Here is a 21,375-nt window from a genome sequence, read left to right on the forward strand (position 1 = left end):
TATCAAGTGATCCAACTTTTTTACCTCATGTCATCCCATTTTCGTATTTTGTACAATTGTTAAATGATCAAAGCTAAACTTAAATCTAAAATGTTAATTATTTATCTCATCCTGTTTGTGAGTTGTGGGAGTTTGAAATTTCAAAAAATCAACAACTTTGGCCTTGCCTGACTACACTATAATACAGTCAAACATCGGTTGTCGAACATAATCCGTTCTGGAAGCCCGTTCAACTTCCAAAACGTTCGACAACCGAGGCATGGCTTCCAATTGATTGCAAGAGCTTCTTGCACTCAAGCAGAAGCTGCACTGGGCACCCAGGTTCTGAAAAACCTTCGAAAACTGGAGCATTTACTTCTGGGTTTTTGGCGTTTGGGAGCTGAAAAGTTCAAAAATGGAGCCATTTGAGAACCGAGGTTTGACTGTACTGTGGTACCTCCGGTTGCAAACGGGATCCATTCTGGAGTCCCATTTGCAATGTGAAAATCCCGCAACTTGAAGCGCCATATCTGCGCATGCGCGAAGCGCAAAACCTGGAAGTAGCCCTTTCCGGTACTTCCGGGTTGCCGCGGGACCCAACCTGAAAAAACGTAACATGAGGCAGACATAACATGAGGTATGACTGTAATAGTAATAATCATAATACCGCACCCCATATTTTGTATATTAAAGGCTATATGTTGTTGGTTTTCTTTTCTTCTAATGGGGTTACATTATGTTCAAAATAGGGCATAGCTAACAGAAAGGTTAGGAGAAAGGAGAAAACGAGGGGGTGCTACAAATGAATTGTTCAGTGTCAAAATCTAACATTTGTCACTGCAATGTGCGCCACACAAACGTCTGAGTGGCTGAGAAATCATCCGGATGCTCAGAATGGAAAGCAGAGCAACATGCAGCTGAGTCAGAGAGATGAAGCAAAACCCTGTACACAAAATTATATATTGTCATGGCCTGTGCACAAACCTCACCTTCTCTATTTTTAGCTCCTTCACAGGAAATGAGTCAAAGATGACAGCAGTACCATTCAGTCTCAGACCATGTATGAAACAGCATAATAAGCATGCCTTGTACTGGTGGTTTTCAAAGTTTTTGCCTTCAAGAAACATTTTTGACTTGTCTTGAGGAAGTGTCTTTGTCTACTTGAGGCTACCTTTGAAGGTGATCTGGAAACTGCAACTAATCCAGAATGCGGCAGCTAGACTGGTGACTGGGAGTGGCCCCCAAGACCTACATTGGCTCCCAGTATGTTTCTGAGCACAATTCAAAGTGTTGGTGCTGACCTTTCAAGCCCTAAATGGCCTTGGTCCAGTATACCTGAAGGAGCATCTCCACCCCCATTGTTCATCCCGGACACTGAGGTCCAGCGCCGAGGGCCTTCTGGCAGTTCCCTCACTGTGAGAAGCAAAGTTATAGGGAACCAGGCAGAGGGCCTTCTCGGTAGTGGCACCCTCCCTATGGAATGCCCTCCCTTTAGATGTCAAGGAAATAAACAACTATCTGACTTTTAGGAGACTTTTAGGAATGCAGTCTTGTATCAGGAAGTTTTTAATGTTTGATGTTTTAGAACGGGGGTCGGCAAGGTTTACCTTGCCTGGGCCAGATCAGTCCCGCGGAGCCCCCTCCGTGGGCCAGACAGCGAGCGCACATGAGCGATTTCTGGTGTCTGCACGTGTCTGCACACACACAGACGTGATTTCCAAGGCTGCAGAAGTGGGGACTCACCAAATGGGCGACTCGGTTCTGGGGCGGCTCATGGGCCGGTTAAACGGCCCCCGAGGCCGCTTCCAGCCCATGGGCTGCAGGTTGCCAACACCTGTTTTAGTATGTCCTGATATATGCTGTGAGCCGCTCAGAGTGGCTGGGGAAACCCAGCTAGATGGGTGGGGTATAAATAATAATATGATGATGATGATGATGTAACTCCATAGAAATTGCACAAGTTTCTCGGGCATATTGCAGAGGTCACAGGGTGACAGCAGGGTGAACAGGGAGGGTGGTATGCGGCTGCCCACTGCAAGGAAGACTAGTCGTGGTGGGCCCAGTAGAAGGTTTCATGGGAGCTTGTCCACCATCACAGATCTCCCCTGATGAGTTTTGAAGAAGTCGCAGAACAATTATGCAATCCATTGCTCTGGCCTAAACATTGTTTTAATACTTATGAGGACACCTGTTGATGGCAATTATATTTTACAGTGTGCGGACACATGAGGAAAGGAGCCAGAGGGAAGGCGCTCACCACTGCGGTGCATGACCAAGTCAGAGTGCCAGAAGGGGGGGGGGCGCGTGCTCTGGAAGTCATCAGATGCTGCTAGCAGACACAGTCATACACACCTGGATTTTCGTTTTCATTATTTAATAATTTTTTACCCCATGTTTTCATAAATCCTCTACACAATGCAGCTTTCACTGTGTCTAAAACTGATTTACAAAGTGCAAAATGTAGAAGGGGAAAAAAGTCCACAAATTAATCGAATGAATAAAATAACGAAGTAACATTAAAAACCAAGAACTGACTGCACAAAATACCCTATATTACTCTTTCCACTAAACACCTTTGAAACATTACAAGGGATGAGGACTTCCCTGGGACTTCTAACCAGCAAAAAGCAAATAAAATACCTTGAGCAAAAGCTTGATCAAGCAGAAGCAGTAAACAAGCATTTGAAATTGCCTTTGTCTCCAGCCTTAGGAAAGTTTTTTGCTTATTGCCCCTGACTTTGAACTTTTTTCATCTATTGACACAGCTACACATCTCTTGCCCCCCCCAATAAAAATCAACTAACCTGAGAAGCGTTAGTTTTAAAAAAGAGGCACAAACTTAAAATGGATGACTACACCCATGCAAGCGAGTGGATGCACAAAGCCCCCCCCAGAGGGAGCCATCCCTCACCTCTGATGATTGGCAGAGGAAGTAGTAAGCAAGTGTACAGAATACGCACTTATATGCAGCTTACTTCGCCTCTACTTCTGCAAGTTTCCCCATCAGTTTCTGCTGCTGCCCCATTTGAGGTTTTTTTATTAATACACATGACAGTCACTGGGCACTTTACACTGAATGAGCATCTTTCTTTAATTTTTTTTTTAACCCAAGCTAAAACCAAGGAAACCCACTTTGTCATACCAAACAATTCAAAAACCAAGTACAGTTAAATTTTTTGGTTTTCTGTTACCCAACCCTCATACAGCTCTGTACTGGCCTTCTAGGGATTTTTTGGCGAGCAGGGAAGAGGAAGATGCCATCTGTCAAATGTGCCCTTTCTGCCCCCCCCCCATTGCCAGGATAAAGAAGGTAAAAAGAGCTGCTGCCCCCCCCCGAAACTACTGCAGCTTGCTTACCTGCTCTCTCCCAGAAGAGTGGGCAAGCAAATGAGGTGAGCAGCTGGCAGCAGTCGAGGAAGAAAAGTAAGAGCAGCAACCGGGAGAGCAAGCGGGCAAGAGAGCTAAGCAGGTGGTGACCATCAAGGGAAGCAACAGGGGCTTCAGATCCTGGCTGAATCATGAATTCAGGTGGTAACTGGTTTCTATATATTGAACATATTATATATTGATATATTGTCCAAAACCCGTTCGAGGTCCATATCGTCATATCAGTTTCATAATTTTTGACTTGGCAATATTTCACGAATCATGATGTGTATACGCTATGCAAAAATCACAATGTGGGGGAAACAGTGAAGCCAGCCAATGATTCTCTTGATTCTGCAGCTCCTGTTAACTCTGCCAGCTCAGCTCTCTGCTGCCTCATGTAGTAGGCTGGAAATCACAAGAGTAAGAACCAGCAAAAACCACAATGCAGGAAAAACCATAAAGCCAACCAGAGCCTCTACACAGCTCCATCCTTATTTCAAACATTGTTATATATCGGTATATCACAACGTTTAGCTGGCGATATCACGATGCTGAAAACCAGAAATCGCCCAACCCTACTGCCTTCCTATATAAAGATATAGAGGCAATGGAGATGTCTTCAGCAAATGATACTAAAATCCAGTAGAAGATTGAAGAAATCCAAGCAGGGCATCTGAAAGTAAACACAATTGCCAATCTCCTGGCCATGCCAGATGCCAAACATTACAACCCCAGGCTCTTAAGAGAGCCCCAAATACAGTAGAACTTCAGCTTATATTACCCTTGGGCAATGTAAACTTTGGGTTACGAAAGCAGCAAACCTGGAAGTATTTTTCCGGGTTTCGTCACTCGTGCATGTGCAGAAGCACTCTTGCACCACACACATGTGCTCTATTGCACCACGTGCATGCACAGAACAAGCACCTCTGGTTGCGGAAACCTCAGGATCTGACCAGAGCTCCAGAACAGATCCCGTCTGCAACCAGAGGTACCACTGTAATCTGGTCCCATCCTGATTTGCCCCCTCTCTTCATCAGAGGTTGGTGGATGTAGGACTATTAGCCATGGCAACTAAACAGAATCTCTTTGCAAAAGAAGTACACTTCCAGTCACCACAATCTAGAGGCACACAATAGGGAACCACTAAGGCTTTTTTTCAGCTGGAACTCGCCGGAACTCAGTTCCGGCACCACTGGGCACCACTGCCATTTTAAGCGGACAAGGGAGGTGTTCCTGATGAGCTCTGGTACCTCTTTTTAGAAAAAGAGAACTGAGAACAACTGTACCCTTTATTACTTCACTAGATAGCCTCTCCAGGCATCTGGCTAGCGGCTGCTTGAGACAGAAGCAATGGATTAGATAAGGAATTGGTTCTGTTCCAGCAAGCCAGTTTGCCCTGCGTTACCATGTGCAAAGAGAGAGAGAGAGAGAGAGAGAGAGACGCACACCCCTAAAAGTAGTTCACGGCCGTGTGGGCTTGCACAACCTATTGAAATAGGTCAACTTAATAGATGCTGCATGTCTATAAATAGATGCTGCATGTCTATAAACAAATCAATAAGAGGATGGTGGCCAGAGGAGCTTAGCTCCCAAATATCGGCTGACCGATTGCCTCAGATTTAAACAGAAACAAAATGTCTCCTAGCCACAAGGTCTGAACATTGCAAACTCTGCTCATCAATCAAAGAGACATGGCATTTGGAGGAGCAGCACTGATTAATGAATACCTCAGCTGGGCAGTGAAGCAGGCTGGCTAAATACAGCGACTCCTCCAATATGCTGTTTCCCTCATACTATGTGTGCTCTTCAATTATTCCGAGCTCTGTTCTAACTGCTAAATGCAGGCATGGTTTTTTGGGGGGAGGGTTGCAATGAAGAATTTCAAGGTTGGCACAAATCACTATTACTCTCAGAGATAACTCAGTGCAGTACAAAGCATTTTCAGGGCAAATATGCTGGTGGCAAGGTAGGACCAGGCCTCTCCTACTTACAGAAATTTAAACATATGCTGCTAAAGGCTTTCACATTATCAACAACACAAAACAAAAAGCAGGCCAGCCCTGCCATTGCCAAATGCAGCCCATTGACAGAAATAAACCAAGTGCCAAGATTGAAATTGCAGGTCCCCCTCTGGATTCAACAGATGTTAAGTTTTCTATTCTTTAATGCTTTAATGCTTAAAACATGTTGGCAAGGTCTACCAAGTACCAGACAAGGAAAACGAAAATTATATGAAGCAGATTCTTAAAATAAAAAAACCAACAGGGTCTATGCAGCATTGTAAAGGTATCAGATATTCAGATCTCGCACTGAAAAAGAAAAAAGTTTAAGCCTCAGATATAGATACAGATATAAATTCTGCAACCTTTAGTGTAGAAAATTATTACAGCCATGCTGCTGCTACTGCAACTGAAAAATGACAGGCTTCCATGCCCAAGTAGATTTCCACAATGTTTATAATGAGCTGCATTTTGAATGTCTGCAGCCTTGATAATGACTAGGAAATACCTATCAAAGCATTTATCTAAGGCGGGGCTGCAGGAACAGCAGATCATAAATGTCAGGCCAGGCCACTGAACACGTCAAGCAGGAGTTCCCTCAAAAACGAAAACACCAGAGGCAGGAGATGCCAGCTTTCGATGCTGCAATCTGCAAGGATGTCATAAACACAAGTGGGCCGGTTCAGATGCGAAAGGGAACTGGCAGATTGCCTACGTCAGCACTCCCACTGCCGACGCATCTCCTAGGGCTAAAATGGTGCTGGAAGAATATAGAGACTAGCAATTGCGAGCCACCTTGTCGGAAGGGCTCTTTCACATGCACTCACACACACAAACCAGCCTCACAACACACTGATAAATGTCCTTGCTTTATTTTGTCTCTGGGTCTGCTGATCAGAGCACCTGGTGATTCGCCCACCCTGTTCTAATAACAGTCTTTTCACATGTTTATTTGGAAATAAGCCTACTGCATATAATGGAAAGAAGTACAATTGCAGCATAAAATCTATTACATTCAGTTGCACAAACCACTCCTGCTCTCCCCAATTTCTTGTTGCTCTTTGTACCTGAAACCTCTTCCCGAATACCCACCTTTGCCATGAAGCTTTTGGTTAAAGATCTTATCCCCATCCCCAGCTGAAATGAAGTCTAAGTCTATGTACATACATTGTTCACAAGGATTCTTTATTTTGCTTCTCTCGGGTCCATTCCTCCTCCCCCTTGTTGCTTCCTTCACTGTTGGAAGCTGTCTCCCCCCCCCCCTTATGCTATTCTATTAAGTACAGAGATTGTGGCACAAGAATGATAAAAATGAATACAGCTCCATGATACACATACTCAGAATGCAACCACACACACAGAACTCCTAATTTTCACATTCAGAGTTAAAACTTTTAAAGATGAGAATGCTCTCTGCATTTGTAGGAACTAACTCACAGTGGTGAGGGCCGATCTGAATTAATACGAGGGTTGCCTCAAAAGGTGTGGCTGGTGTTTGCAGTGTGTTTGTTCCCCATTCCCTTCTCAGTCTGGGTGTGTGCACAAAGATGTAACAGAGAGGCTTCCACACCCCACCCCAAAAATCCCTACCAAAGCCAAACACCAGATTTGCACGTCCATTAACATTATGGGATATTCTTTTCCAGATACTTTTACTAACATTTGAAACTGAACCGAATTGCCTGATCTTCTGGACAAAGACCTTACTCTACACAACACCTAGATCATGGCTGCCCCTGGAAAAATATCAACTGGTAGCAGAAAGGCAGTGCCAGGGGAGTCAACGTATGCATTGCCTACAGACAGATAATAATCAAAACACCACTGACACCACCCTCATTGCAATTCCATTTTATATCAGATGTTTGCTAAGAAGCACAAGAGCTAATAACAATGTCAGGAATGGTACCATTTACAATATCTGAATGATGCAACTTCAGACAGGCTGGTAAAGAAAACCTAATGAAAACCAGGTTGAAGAACAAGTTCCACCCACAGTTCTTCAGCTAAGGGTTAACCGAGAATATTAAACCTTTACTTCCGCCTCAGTGCTATACTCGTGTGAGGGTAAGCCTTGTTGCAGAAATGAGAAACTTGCAGTGGGGTTGAAGGAGAAGGGACAAAACCATCCTAGTGGTGCAGCAATAAAATTTGCAAGCACGTCTGCCAAGCTAAGCAGTGTCCAGTATGGTTCAGACTGGATGGAGGACCGCGTGTTGAGATTCCTGCATTGCCTGGGTTGGACTAGATGACCCTGGGTGTCCCTTCCAGCTCCACAATTCTATGATTCTATTACTATTCACTGCTCCAGGCAAACACACACAAACCAAAGAAAAGAGATTAAAAATAAAAGTATTAATTCAGAAAACGAGTTCACCATGGCGAAGTTAAGACCTGCTTGCATGTCTCATTCCTTAAAATTTCACTGAATACATAAATGTAAATAGTGGCCTTAGGCAAGCTCTCCCTGCACCCCAGCTTCAATTTAAGACTCGCTTACTTTATAGTGTTTGTTGTGAAGGTCATGGATCTTTCATGGAAGACTTTGAACCCTCTTGAAGCGTTATGTAACACCCTGAGAATTTCTAGTGAAGTGAAATAAAGAAATTTCTATAATGCTGTTGCACACTACCCAATCTCCAAGTGGTACAAGATTCCATGGGTTCCAGGCTCTTACCCAGGGTTCACATTTCCTTTTGGAAATGAGAAATATATTGTTTGTTTACACACATATATACAACCTATGATGGAAAGCAGGGTTTGAAAATAGCAGGGCACCAGGTGCATTCTGAGCCTAAAAATTCCCCATCTGCGAGCACCTCAAAAAATCTGGGTGCTTTTTTTTGCACCTGGCTGACACTCAAGGAGGACTACTGAAATGTATGTGCTTTGAAGCCTCGAAGTATGTGTTAAAGACAGACAACATGTTAAGGAGTTTAACAATAATGAGTAGAGTGTTTCAAAAACTGAAGTATGGTATCAGTATTTTTAGTGTAAAGACCAAATTAAACGTGGATTAGCAATTTCTGACAAAAAATGTGATATTAACAATGTGTCTCTTATGTGAATTGTGTGTTCGTTCATGTTTATCAATATAAAAAATAAAAATTGTTGCCACCACCCCAGATGGCGACTAGACATTCTGTTTTGGCGCCCACAACCTAGGTCACAGGAGCCATTTGGCTCCTAGCTTTTCTATCCCAGTTTCTAACACTGATGGAAAGGTTCACAGCATTAACACCCCAAGAGGGTCTTGCTTCCCCCATAGCAGCCTTTCTCAACCTGTGAGTCCCCAGATGTTGTTGAACTACAACTCCCATCACCCCTAGCTAGCAAGGCCAGAGCTAAGGGATGATGGGAGTTGTAGTCCAACAACATCCAGGGACCCACAGGTTGAGAACCGCTGCCCTATAGCCACAGCCTTGGATTCACAGAAGTCAGGTGTCTCTCTGTCTCTCTCAGTTGTCTAGCCTGCAGCCTGCCAGCTTCTAGCTCTTAACTCTCCACTCTTGCCTTTGTCATTCTACCTACCATCTGATATAGAACCACTTCCTTTGTTACCTTAATGTTTCATATTTAGAGGGCCATCACCTCGCCAGGAAGCTGACTTGGCTATTCCAGGAATTGAATCCATGCTGAATCCAGGAATTGGAAGGGATCTCAGACATACAGCCCACCCCCGCCCCAAACTCAGAGCAATATAGTAAGTGGTCTTCCTACTGAGAAAAGGGATACCCTTGGAGGAATCTGTTTGGGGAAGACTTCAGGCTGTGGCTTCACATATTTGTCCATGCAGTGCACTGTGGTTTAATAAAGTGCCCAACTGGAATAGACAACAATCCAAAAGGTCCAAATTAAATAAGCAATGTACTTCTCATCACTTCTTTGCTTTTAACTGCTGATTTGGAGGCAGGAGAGGAAACCTTGCTTTAAAATGACTTCTCTCCGTGAGAGAGAAATGTTTTGATTTGGATAAGCTTTCCAGCAAACTTCATACAACTGAAGATTAGCAGTGACCAACTGTAATGCAGCTATACAAAGAGCAGAGAGGTTCCTCACAGTTTTTAGGATGGCAAAAGCATGTTGCACCAGCACCAACACAGAAGGATGGGAAGAAGTACCATGGCAACAAGGAGAGAGGCAGGGGACATGTTGCCTAGCAACTATATGCAACTGGCAGCAGTTTGGCAGGACACCTTTATTTTAAAGGAAGGAGGAAATGATAAACTCCCTTTTCTATGCATATCAGAGCTCAGAATGGCATATGCAGTTCCTCCCTTTTTCTCACAACAACCCTGTGAAGGAAGTTAGGCTGAGACAGAGTGACTGGCCCAAGGTCACCCAGCACATTTCGCAAATGAGGAAGGAAATAAACTCAGGTCCCTTCAGTCCAAACTTCAACAACCTAACCTAACACTGCTTTTCTCTTTGTCTACTCTAAACTCACACTCTAATTTACATTAAAAATCCCACATATACCCTGATTCTTAAAATGCACAGGACTTAGAAGTACAAGGTGACAGGTCCCTGTCCCAAGGGCCTTTGCCAAATGCACTTGGTATAACAGCTTTAAACATTTGTGGACTGGGAGAGCTTGGCCACAGTAGTTCAGAGATTGGTGACTTTAAGATTAGATTACTGCAATGTACTCTATGTGAGGCTTCCCTTGCATTTGACCCAGAAACTACACTTGGCACAGAATGCTGCAGCATGGTTGCTGACAGGAGTGGGATCACGGCAGCACCTGGGATCTCTGTTCAGAGATCTGCACTGGTTGCCAAGCTAAAGAGTTACTAAAACCCTTAATGGCTTGGGAACAGCTGAATTGTGCAATCGTCTTACCACATACAGTGGTACCTCAGATTAAGTACTTAATTTGTTTCGGAGGTCCGTACTTAACCTGAAACTGTTCTTAACCTGAAGCACCACTTAAGCTAATGGGGCCTCCCGCTGCTGCTGCGCCACCGGAGCACAATTTCTGTTCTCATCCTGAAGCAAAGTTCTTAACCCGAGGTACTATTTCTGGGTTAGCAGAGTCTGTAACCTGAAGAGTATGTAACCTGAAGCGTATGTAACCCGAGGTACCACTGTATATGGTCTCTTGACAGAACTTGTACAGTTACAGAGGCTGCAAAACACTCATTTTACACTTGTGAAAAATCAGTATTTTAGTATGGCAACATCTGCATTTTGGAAGTCCCTGCCTACTGAGATCAAGCAAGTATCTTCCCCATACTCTTTTCAGCGCCCGCTTAAAGCATTTTTTTTTAGACAAGCCTGTACAGACACATAGATGTTGATCATCATCGTTTTTAATTTGTATACCGTCTTTCTATCTTACAATATGTGTTTAAATTTTTTCAAATACTTAATTATTTTATGCTTTTTAATTTTTTTAACTGTTTTTGCTTATAATTATAAACCACTTAGATGTTCTGCTACAATCAATTAGCATATATCTTGTTAAATAAAATATATATATATAAATGCAATCTTAAATTTAAGATAATGGAGCCACACAGAGGCAGGAACAAATACTAATTTTATTCCAGCTCAATATGCTTAGTCTTAGTTAGAATACTAAGCTTGCACTCCTCCAGATGTTTCTGACTACAGCTCCCATCATCGCTGACCACAGACCATGCTGGCTGGGGCTGATGGGTGTTGTAGTCCAAAACATCTGGAGGATTGGCAACGGCTTTGCAGAAGGAGAGATCTGAAGGAAGTGAGAGGTAGCATCATGCAGGTATGCCAAGAGGTAGTTCCACATATAAGCAGCAGCAAGGCAGAAACGATGGGGTCCTTTGAGGGTGCAGAAACCTATTGAATGATTGAATGAAAGATGGAGTGTAAAATAACCTGACTGGGGTTTTTTTTGGGGGGGGGGATAGTGCCATCATATATTTTAGACAGGAGGCAACACTGAGCTTGCTTGTATCTGGGTGGAGCCAGACGTTTCCTGTTGCTGTTCTGTTCCTCTTATGGACACAATAAAAGCTGTCTAGCTTCCTGACTGCTGTATCCTCAGAACCCATCAAACAGGGGGCAAGGCCATGGTGGACTCAGGAGGTACAAATAAGGAGTGTGTTCTGGATCCAGAGGTGGACAGGAAGCAAGTGGAGGAATTTAAGGAGAAAGCATTGCCATGGACAGAAGTATGAGAGAGGGAAATAATTCTGGCCTCAGCATTCTAGACAGAGATGAGGAACACCCTTCTGGTAGTTGGGTCAACAGTGTTAGAGCTACCTTGTCCCTTCATTCTTAGCAGCCCTTCCTGCTATCCTCAAGACCTACATGCTGAGTTTTTACAAACTTTTTAGCATTTGGAATATTAGTCTTAAAAAAATTGTAACAGTGGTACAGCCAGTGGCTAAAATGTGCTAATTTCAGTCAATGAGCTTTTAAATCTTACCCAATAGCTAAGGGGCTTGCATAAACAGCAACTTGCATCTCTCAGGTTTTAATCATTTGCCTTATGGTATTGTGTTCAATCTACACATTCAGGGCTTTAATCTGATCCATCAGTCATCCATATCCATGGTCCCATGCTTGCTTTGTAAACAAATATGCAGCTATTTTTCTAAGCAGATGACACTGTCTCCATCAGCCACTAGACACACCAACTTCTCTGACTTTTTCTTCTTCAGGTTCATGCACAAGATGATGCTAGCTTTGGTGCCCAGTTTGGGATGGGCCATGCACATTATGGCTGACTAATGCATCAGACTGTTGGGAGTCAAGCAAAATCCAAATTGGTTCTTCCTATCTCTGCCTGTTGCAATTCTATTGAAAGTCAATAACTGTGGAATATGTTGGCCAACAAAGCAGCCATTAGTAACCAACTGATTATTGTGAAGTGCTTTAAAATCACTGAAGTGCAACAGGCACTCAGTGAAAATCAATTCTATTTTACCAATCCCAAAGCATCAAAAAATTAAGCTCAGCAGCATCCGGATTTGAAAGGAGTGGCTTGGGAAGGGGGCAGGAAATCCACTCATTTATAGTAACAACTCCGCAAAATATGATGCAAACTGTTAAACCTCATCTATCACATGACTTGTAGATCCTCTGTACTTACGGGTTCCACTTAGGCAGTGCGAGAAACTCTTATATATAAGCTGGGTACCAAATGGCTCCTTAAACCAAGGTTGCAGTCACCAAAATGGAATGTTTAGTTGCCATTTTGGGGCAAAACAGCTCTACGGTCTTATTTTTCAAATGATGGACTGACTGTGATTGATTATCAGTTAAACATCTGACTAGTTCAGATGGCAACCTTGAGCTAGCTTAAGAGCTTTGAGAACTTGAAGAAGAAAAGTCAATTGATCCTGGAACAGACTATGTATATATTTGCCTATTCCAACTTCTTTTTCTGAATGGTGACTGCTCCTGCTCAGGCTGCCCAGAAAAAGCAATTTGGCTCCAGAAATTCATTCCAATTGTACAGATAAAATATAACTGATAGAATACCACAGGGTGTGGTGTTGGTGTGTGAAAACAGTCCAGATCCAATGATCCCGAGATGGTGGACATGTCAGGCACTATCTTGGTGCCCAGGGAAGCCAGGTGCAAAATGCGCCTAGTGCCTGGCTAATTTTGAACGTTGCACTTAGGCATCCTGGCCAAGGCTCATCCATAGATGCATTCATAGGGGGATGCCTCATTCACTTATATTCACGGTCATCCCTACGTATGGTAGTAGCTAATTTTGTCTGTCCCCAACTTCACCAAGGTCACAAGTAGCCAAGCATCATGGATTTCAAACTCTGCTTCCAGAGGAACATGCACAAGAACTTCACTTCTTGTGCCACCTTAACAACTTTTATATTCAAGCTACATTGACTCTCAAGAAGGGCTGCTTCAACTTGTTATTAGAGGTCGCTAATGTCAGCAAGGTAAACTAGAATAAGCTCTCTCTTCTACCGTATAGCAACAGAGGGAAAGGAAACTTCAGCACTTGACCCCAATGAGGTATGACAGATACGACAAAACAACATTAATGCTCAGGAAAAGAAAGAGTTATCTGGATGCAAGACTTGCCTGTTGTAAAATGAGAACAGCATTCTGAAAATAGAGAAAAGCAGTTCAAACTTTTCAGGGTTCTTTTCTTTTTTTTAAATTCTCAGAAATATTTCCAAGTGCTTGAAGTATGTAAGGGCTCCCAAAGTTGCCATCTTACCCCTAGCTAATAACTGTACTCTATAAACCAGCATCCTCCTTTTTGACAAGCGGAATTGCCATTCCCAAACTTTTGATGGCTGTTTTGTTTTGTTTTTAACATCTGGGGTCTGTTTTGTGCCACTGACTAATATCCTACTATGAAAAATGCTAGCCAGGGACACCAGTGAGGGTGTGAAAAATTGTTGTGACTCTCTCACTCCCTTTCTTGTGGGTGCATTTTTTACTTTAAAAAAAAACCTTCCCACTGAACAGGAAATCCTTGGTCAAGGCAGTATTCAGTGCTCTGGTTTCTCAGTCCCACGCCTGAGCAATATCAAAATACTGCTATGGCGTAGCCAAGACATAATTTGAGACTCAGATGAGTCCAAAAAGGGAATACAATTCATAGAGCTGAATTACAAGGACTATGCTTTCTACCTTTATAAAGGTCTTAAGGGCCAAAACAACTTCACAGGCTAAAGCAAGATTTGGACCACCTGGGGAAGCATTAAGGGACGCAGGTGGTGCTCTGGGTTAAACCACAGAGCCTAGGGCTTGCTGATCAGAAGGTCGGTGTTTCAAATCCCCCCAACGGGGTGAGCTCCTGTTGTTCAGTCCCAGCTCCTGCCAAACTAGGAGTTTGAAAGCACAAAGTGCAAGTAGATAAATAGGTACCACTCCGGTGGGAAGGTAAACAGTGTTTCCATGTGCTGCTCTGGTTCACCAGAAGCGGCTTAGTCATGTTGGCCACATGACCCGGAAGCTGTACGCCGGCTCCCTCAGCCAGTAAAGCGAGATGAGTGCCGCAACCCAGAGTTGTCTGCGACTGGACCTAATGGTCAGGGGTCCCTTTACCTTTAAGGAAGCATTATTGTATGAGAGGAGCACCATAACCCCATGACACAGGAGGAGGAAGCATCTCATGCAACATTTCCTGCTCCTTCTTCACCTCTGGTGCACTGATCCAGAAATATGAAGACATGGGAGTGATTTCAGAGACAGCAGATTAATGCCTGAGAACATCTACATTTAAATTTAGGTCCCAAAACAAGACACAATCAACCGAATAGAACTAACTCCTTTCTAGTTTTACAGGAGTTTCTTTGCCTGACTGCCTGGAGGCACCCAGGGAACTGGGTATTTACTAGCCTGATCAAAGGCAGCAGTCTATACTGCAGGCCCCACACCTTTCTTCCATTCATGCATCTTCAACAACACACAACCACTAAGACAAACTGCTTGCTCTACAGCCAGAATCCCTGACACTGAAGGAAAGATGAGGGAAGTTAAGCAGACAAAAATAAGTTCTTCTGGGCTTGGTTATCATTACAGCACTTTTGGTGAGCTGTCTCTCTCGTTCCAAGTGCCCACAGCAAAATGTCAGTCTCATTACTGTCCACAAATGAAACAAATTTGTCACGAAATGCCAAAGGTTATGGGGAAAAACAGAGGAATCCGGATTAAAAAACCCTGAAATATAACCCATTTATTAGCTCTTCAAAATGTTTCTCTGGCAGCACTCTGCACCAGAAAAGCCAGTGGGGTGGGGAGTGAGATCTATAAATAGCAGCTCCAATACCTCAGTTCAACTGATCAAAGGATAACCTTCATTTCCCTCCATGAATACCATCATAAATATACTCATCCTTTCCCTCTGACTCTAATTACACACACACACACACACACACAAGCTTTCCTGTCCATCTTGGGGGGGAAATCACCCTGGGGGGTTTTAATGATAGCACAGAAAAACAAAACCTTGTTTTCACAGCAACAAAGTACCTTAATTATTCTATTCCCATCGCAAAACATTTAAGTGAGCTATTTTGATAATAAAAAATCTGCTTGCTGTTGTTTCTTTGCCCAAAACAAAAAACACACCAAATAGTCCACTATTCAGAAAGGGGACAGAGGTAGTTAAGACAATTCCAAACCACCACAGTTAGTTACAACTTTTCTGGGCAAAGGAAGAAACTAGATTATAGTCATTTTTAGGGCAAAAGAATTGGGTACTTCTTTTTTATATATAATATACAGTGAATAAGAGTACTGGACTTGGACCAGGTGGGGAATCTTTGGCCCTCCAGATGTTGTTGAACTTCAGCTTCTATCAGTCCCAGCCAGAACTGGCAAATTATGAGAGATTAGGAGTGTCCCTACTGGAAAAGATTGTAGTCTAGGTGGCTCTGGGTCAGCCACACTGTCTTAGGTCAGGGAAATACCCTCCAGGCATTGAACTCTAGCTCCTGTCAGCCCCAGACAACCTGCCAAACGGTCAGGGATAGTGGGAGTCATAATTCAAACATCTGGGGGACACTACATTGGCCACACAGTCTAACACTAACCTATTTCCTAGGTCTGTTGTTAGGATAAAATGGGATAACCCCAATTTATGCCAGCCTGAGCTCCTTGGAGGCAATGTGAGCTATAAATGTCATAACAAGAACTATTTCAGAGAGAGTATTTTTAGGAGGTTATAGTACAGAATATCCAGTGCAAACCAAACTCTCTCCATGGACCACATTCTCTGGATTACAGAGGTTTGCAGAATGAAGAAAGCAGAATGCACTGACATGGCATCAAGAAGGTGGGGGAGCTGTGCAGAAATTAGGTAGAAGCTGTATCAAAAGTACTGGGCTAGATTTAGTTTTTCCAAGAGAATGAAGCACTGAGCTCCTACACAAGCCTTCCATGTAATACAACAATTATGATTTGACTTTTCAAGAGACAGCAGCTCAATAAATCAATGGGAAAGGTACAGAGCGGAGTTGTGCAAGTCAATACTGCAATTTCAACATCCCATTGAAAGGAGACAGCGCCACAGTCGATCACCACTGATGCTGCTCCACCTGCGATATGGTATTATTCAGGTTCCTGGTTCTCTGAAGATTTTGGTATGTAGCTTGCAGGCTTATGAAACAAAAAAGGCAACACTGAAAAGCCAAGCTATTGCACAGAGATGCCCACCATACAAGTAAATGCTTTTTCCCCTTCAGTCTCTGTGAATCCTAAAATGTTCCTAGAAGATTAGACTAAACAACAGTGCCTGAATATTTACAAAAAATATTGCAATGTGGGGTCTATGTTGCCTAGAATTACAGAATTGATATAAGGCACACTAACTACTTAAGCTTGTTTAGTCTACAGATTTTCCCCATTTTAAAGAGGCAGGCAAACTGAAAAAGTAGACAAATCTGCCTAGAAAACGAGCAAGGAAAATGAATTTTGAGTAGCTAAGAAATTCCAGTCATAGCAGGGCCACTGTGATGGGCATAGCATTCCTTAATTGGAGAAAATGTGAATGAATTAGTTCAGGGCAGCAATGCATTAAAAAAAATTTACTACTGTGTTACAAAATAAAAAAAAATCCTTCCAGTAGCACCTTAGAGACCAACTAAGTTAGTTACTGGTGTGAGGTTTCGTGTGCATGCACACTTATTCAGATACACTGAAACAGAAGTCACCAGATCCTTATCTAGAGAGAGAGGATGGGGAGGGGTATTACTCAGAAGGGTGGTGGGAATGGGTCATATATAAGGGTCTGGTGACTTGTTTCAGTGTATCTGTTAGCTGCCCTGAGCCTGGCTCTGGCTGGGGAGGGCAGTCTATAAATAAAAATATTTTATTATTATTATAATATTTTATTTTGATTCGACTACAGCAGACCAACATGGCTACTTATTTGTAACTTGTACTGTGTTACAGATATGTTACAGGATTGCAGGCACACCTCTTCAAGTGGAAGCACACAACATACTTAACAACCACACCATTTGCCATCTAGGATTCTCTAATAAAACACCAGAGTAACTGAGATCAGAAAACATTTGAGGAAATCAATAACTCAGCATTTCAAATTAGGATCACAAATTAAAACAAATGCAATAATTGAGATCACAGGCTTATGATCTAGTCGGTTCGATGCCAAATAGGAAAGGACTTTTGGCTGGCAACCAAACAGGAAGGCTTTTAGAAGGTGAACAGGATTCTTTTTAATGCTAGCTTACTTCTAGATTATCTATCTGCCACAGAAAATAGATATGGTATTGGGGGTGGGGAGGCACACCACTTAAAAATAATGTGTGAACTAATCAATCTTATGAGATTATTTTGCAATGCTAGTACAACAATGGCCTGAAACCCAACTAATCCCACTCCCAGCCCTCAGGAAGAGAAACTGCTATCTCATTAGAGATTGTAAGAGCCAATTAATAAGATACACTCTCCCCCCAGCCCCCCCCCTGCTCCTCCGCCACTCTGCAGTACCTCTCCTTTTTGGGCCAGCTTTCCCAGGTGCCAGGCCAGCAGACACGTCAAGCTCCAGCCCACAGGGCGGCCATTGGGAGAGGCTGGTGGGTGGGTGGCAAGGCTTCCTATCAAAGCCCAGCCCCCTTCCTCCGCAGGGCAGGGAGAAGCCAGGAGGAGGGAGGGAGGAGGGAAACGCCGCCACGGTGAGGGAGGGAGGGGGAAAAATCAGGGGAAATGGCGCCCCCCCAAATGGCGATTGCAGAACTGTTCATGGGCCAGAGCTACAGGGCAATTGGGCCGGATCCGGCCTGCAGACCTTAGTTTGCCGGCCCCTGGTCTAAAACTTTGGCCAATGTGACAAAGTGCAGATCTCTGGGGATAGGGTGAATCCAGATATAATGCTGTGTCCTGTTTAACCACCATTAAAAAGATAGCCAGCCAGCTACAGGATCACAGACAATCTCATGCCTCAACCACGGTTAAGGGATATCAGAGCTCATGTTAAATTTGTGGGGTAATTACACGTGATCCTGCAACCTGGCTTCTGATTTTAAAAAGGACTCAGTGTCACAACTGTATCAGCCCTGGTACCACCAGAAAGAAAAGTCTGCACTTTCAAGACTTCTAGCTTGATGTCATAGGAATACCATTCTTCCATCTACTAGTCAGGGAAGAAAGTTCAATGTTGGGAGAAGAAGATGGCCTTAACCCCCTAATCATTCCCTAGACATCACTAAGACAGAGCATCAACAACTGCCCATCTAAACTGCCAAGGCCTGGTGGACCAGGCCAGCCCTGTCCCTCAGCTGCCCCCACCCACATCCCCCAATGCAAGCAGAACCACCTCCATCTTGTGTCAGCAACAGGTGCCATGTGGGTGGAATACCCACACAAGCCTCTCTTGAAGGTACCAAAACAGCAGCAAACAAAAGTGATAGCAGCAGGGCTGTGCTGAACAACCCTGGATGGGAAGATGTGCTGAACATCCACTAAAGTCTGCTGATATTCAAAGTATAGCAGAAACATTTAACTTTGTAGTGTCCCATATTCCTTAAGCCACTTTGAGTCTGTGTAAAGAACACTGGCTAAACACACATTAAAGAGTGTTTAGAATACAGACACAGGCAAAAGCAGCTCTCTGCAGCAGCACTCCATCACGCTTGCTCTGCAGCAATGGGTGGTCAAGCACTCCCGATTATGAAGGGAAGTGGGATCAGTTTTGCAGCATGGAATGCTCCTGTCTAGGGCCCCAGAAAGACATCTCCTCCTCCAAGATATTCCATTTCATCCCACCCAGTTTCCCCTGCACCCAAAAGTCCACCTTCCTCCTGCCAACCTAGCAGTTCGAAAGCATACCAGTGCAAGTAAATGAATAGGTACCACTGTGGCGGGAAGGTAAACAGCGTTTCTGTGTGCTGCTCTGGTTCGCCAGAAGCGGCTTAGTCATGCTGGCCACATGACCCAGAAGCTGTCTGCAGACAAACGCCGGCTCCCCTGGCCTATAGAGAAAGATGAGCACGAAACCCCAGAGTCATCCGTGACTGGACCTAACGGTCAGGGGTACCTTTACCTTTACCCTTAGATTCCTCCCAGTCACACATCTCACACAGATTAGTTTGTTTAACAGGTACTACAAACTATAGGCAAGAAATGGAGTAAAGGCAGTGAAACAGTCAGCTAGCTGGCAAACTTACCTTATTTTTCCATGTATAAGACGCCCCCATGTATAAGACGACCCCTATTTTTTTGAACCCAAAATTAAGAAAATGAAACCCTAAAATAGAAGCGAAAATCTGGATTATTGGTGGCAGCAAGTTGTTGATCTTTTGGGGGGCGATTGCCCTCAAAGTTTCCAGCATGAGAAGCATGCAGTGCACCGTGGTGCAGAAGCAAAGGCAGCGACTGGGGGGGCACACCACGCTCCCCCTCGGTGGCAGCTGCTGCTGCGGGGAGGCAGGCTCCCAAGCAGGATGCCAAGGAAGAGCCGGGTGAAGGCAGCGGCCGCTCTGCGCTGGGCCATGACGCCCAGCAAACTCAGCTGAGGAAGGTGGTGAGCGGGGTGGGGGCAGGGTGGGAGTCTGAGAGGGGAAGAGGGGGAAAAGGAAAGAAGGGCAAGGAGAGGCAGCTAAGGCAGCTCTCAGCTGCGGTGGTGGCAGCTGCTCTCAGTCCGGTGGTTGAGCCAGCGGGGGCTTCAGGTGAGCCAGTCGCCAGCATGCAGCCCAGAGGGGGGAAGGGAGAAAGGAGGGACCGCCTCAGCCCGCCCAAGCCAAAATCCCAGACATATGATTAAATATTTTAAAAATTCCCCCAGATGCCCATGTTCCATGTACAAGACAACCACCAATTTATTTATTTTTTGCAAAAACCCTCGTCTTATACACAGAAAAATATGGTACTTGAGCTAAAACAAATTAATACCCCCTAGAGTTGGCAGATAAGCCTCCCTGGCTTGGGAGCCATGGCTGCATCTCTCTCTCTCTCTCTCTCTCTCTCTCTCTCTCTCTCTCTCTCTCTCTCACACACACACACACACACACATACACGGAGGATTTTATTTAAATCAAATTGATTTAAATCTTTCTTTTTTACAGAAAGACACATTCTTGCTGGTATAATCTTAATATTTACAACCAGATGAAGGTTTCATTTTTGGAATAATGAATTTTCAGAGTAGTTTTTACAGGTATATCAAAAATTACTGATTTGGTTATATTATTAGAAATAGACACAGACAATTATGAAATTATTGTGAGGTTTAATAAGTTAACTGTTTATATTTGGACAACTTTTCTGTTATACTTTATTGGAAGGAGAAAAATAATCATTTCCTTAAAAACAACTTAAACAATTTATTTAACCAAAACAATAACATTATAGCATATGCATCCATGTTTGTTAACTGATATGGTTAAACAATTAAAAAAAAACCACGTAGACTGAGTTTAGCACACATGAAAAACTGCACACAAACAAACACCCAGTAACAATTCAAACATTTTAGAAGGAAACAATGTTGCCTAAATTCATAATTTCCTGGTTTGGGATAAAAACAAAACCTGCCAGGCTTGTACAGTATTGAATATAGTTTTCCTGAGGTGTTCTCCAACAGCTCAAAAGGGAATCCGCAGGTGGTGCAGGATAGATTAATTTTCTCACATTATAGTCACTGCTTACTTAATTCCTAATCAAACTGAATTTGCCCATCACTAATCAGAAGTCCAGGGTTCTGTTGTATTCATGATACAGCTCCTTCTTTACCCGTCTCATCTCCTGATGGAGGGAAAATGCAGCAAAGGCTCTCATGCCACTAGAGCAAACCCCCCAGGGGGAAAATGAATCACCGTACTACAGAAGATTATTATACAACTTGCAAAATGGCCACGCTCCTAGTTCCTGTGGCAAGTGAGAACTGCTCCCAGTCAACCACACATAGAAATGTTCATAAACAGGCAGAGAGTGAATCCTTTCTTGTGGGTCTCTGACGTGCTCAAAAGATTAGTAACAGGCACGTGAAGGCCGGAGGGTAGAGAACTTTTGTTTAGAAGACTGGTTACCTTAAGACAACCGTCTGGACCAGGCATCCCCAACCTCTGGCCCTCCAGATGTTTTGGACTACAAT

General features: G+C 43.7%; 1 protein-coding gene across 2 annotated transcripts in view; it reads right to left on the reverse strand.

The window, feature by feature from the left end:
- The window catches only part of C6H1orf21 (chromosome 6 C1orf21 homolog), a 146,732-nt gene that overhangs the window by 107,762 nt on the left and 17,595 nt on the right, over window positions 1-21,375 (reverse strand). The window contains exon 1 of one of the 2 annotated variants that reach the window (XM_053391079.1): window positions 3,337-3,358. The exons of the other annotated variant lie outside the window; for it this stretch is intronic. The gene's annotated coding sequence lies outside the window, so the exon portion shown is untranslated. Of the gene's footprint in view, window positions 1-3,336; window positions 3,359-21,375 lie in introns of those variants that run through there. 2 annotated transcript variants of the gene reach the window in all.

This window comes from Podarcis raffonei, chromosome 6, assembly GCF_027172205.1.
Source record: "Podarcis raffonei isolate rPodRaf1 chromosome 6, rPodRaf1.pri, whole genome shotgun sequence".
Taxonomy (NCBI): Eukaryota; Metazoa; Chordata; class Lepidosauria; order Squamata; family Lacertidae; genus Podarcis; species Podarcis raffonei.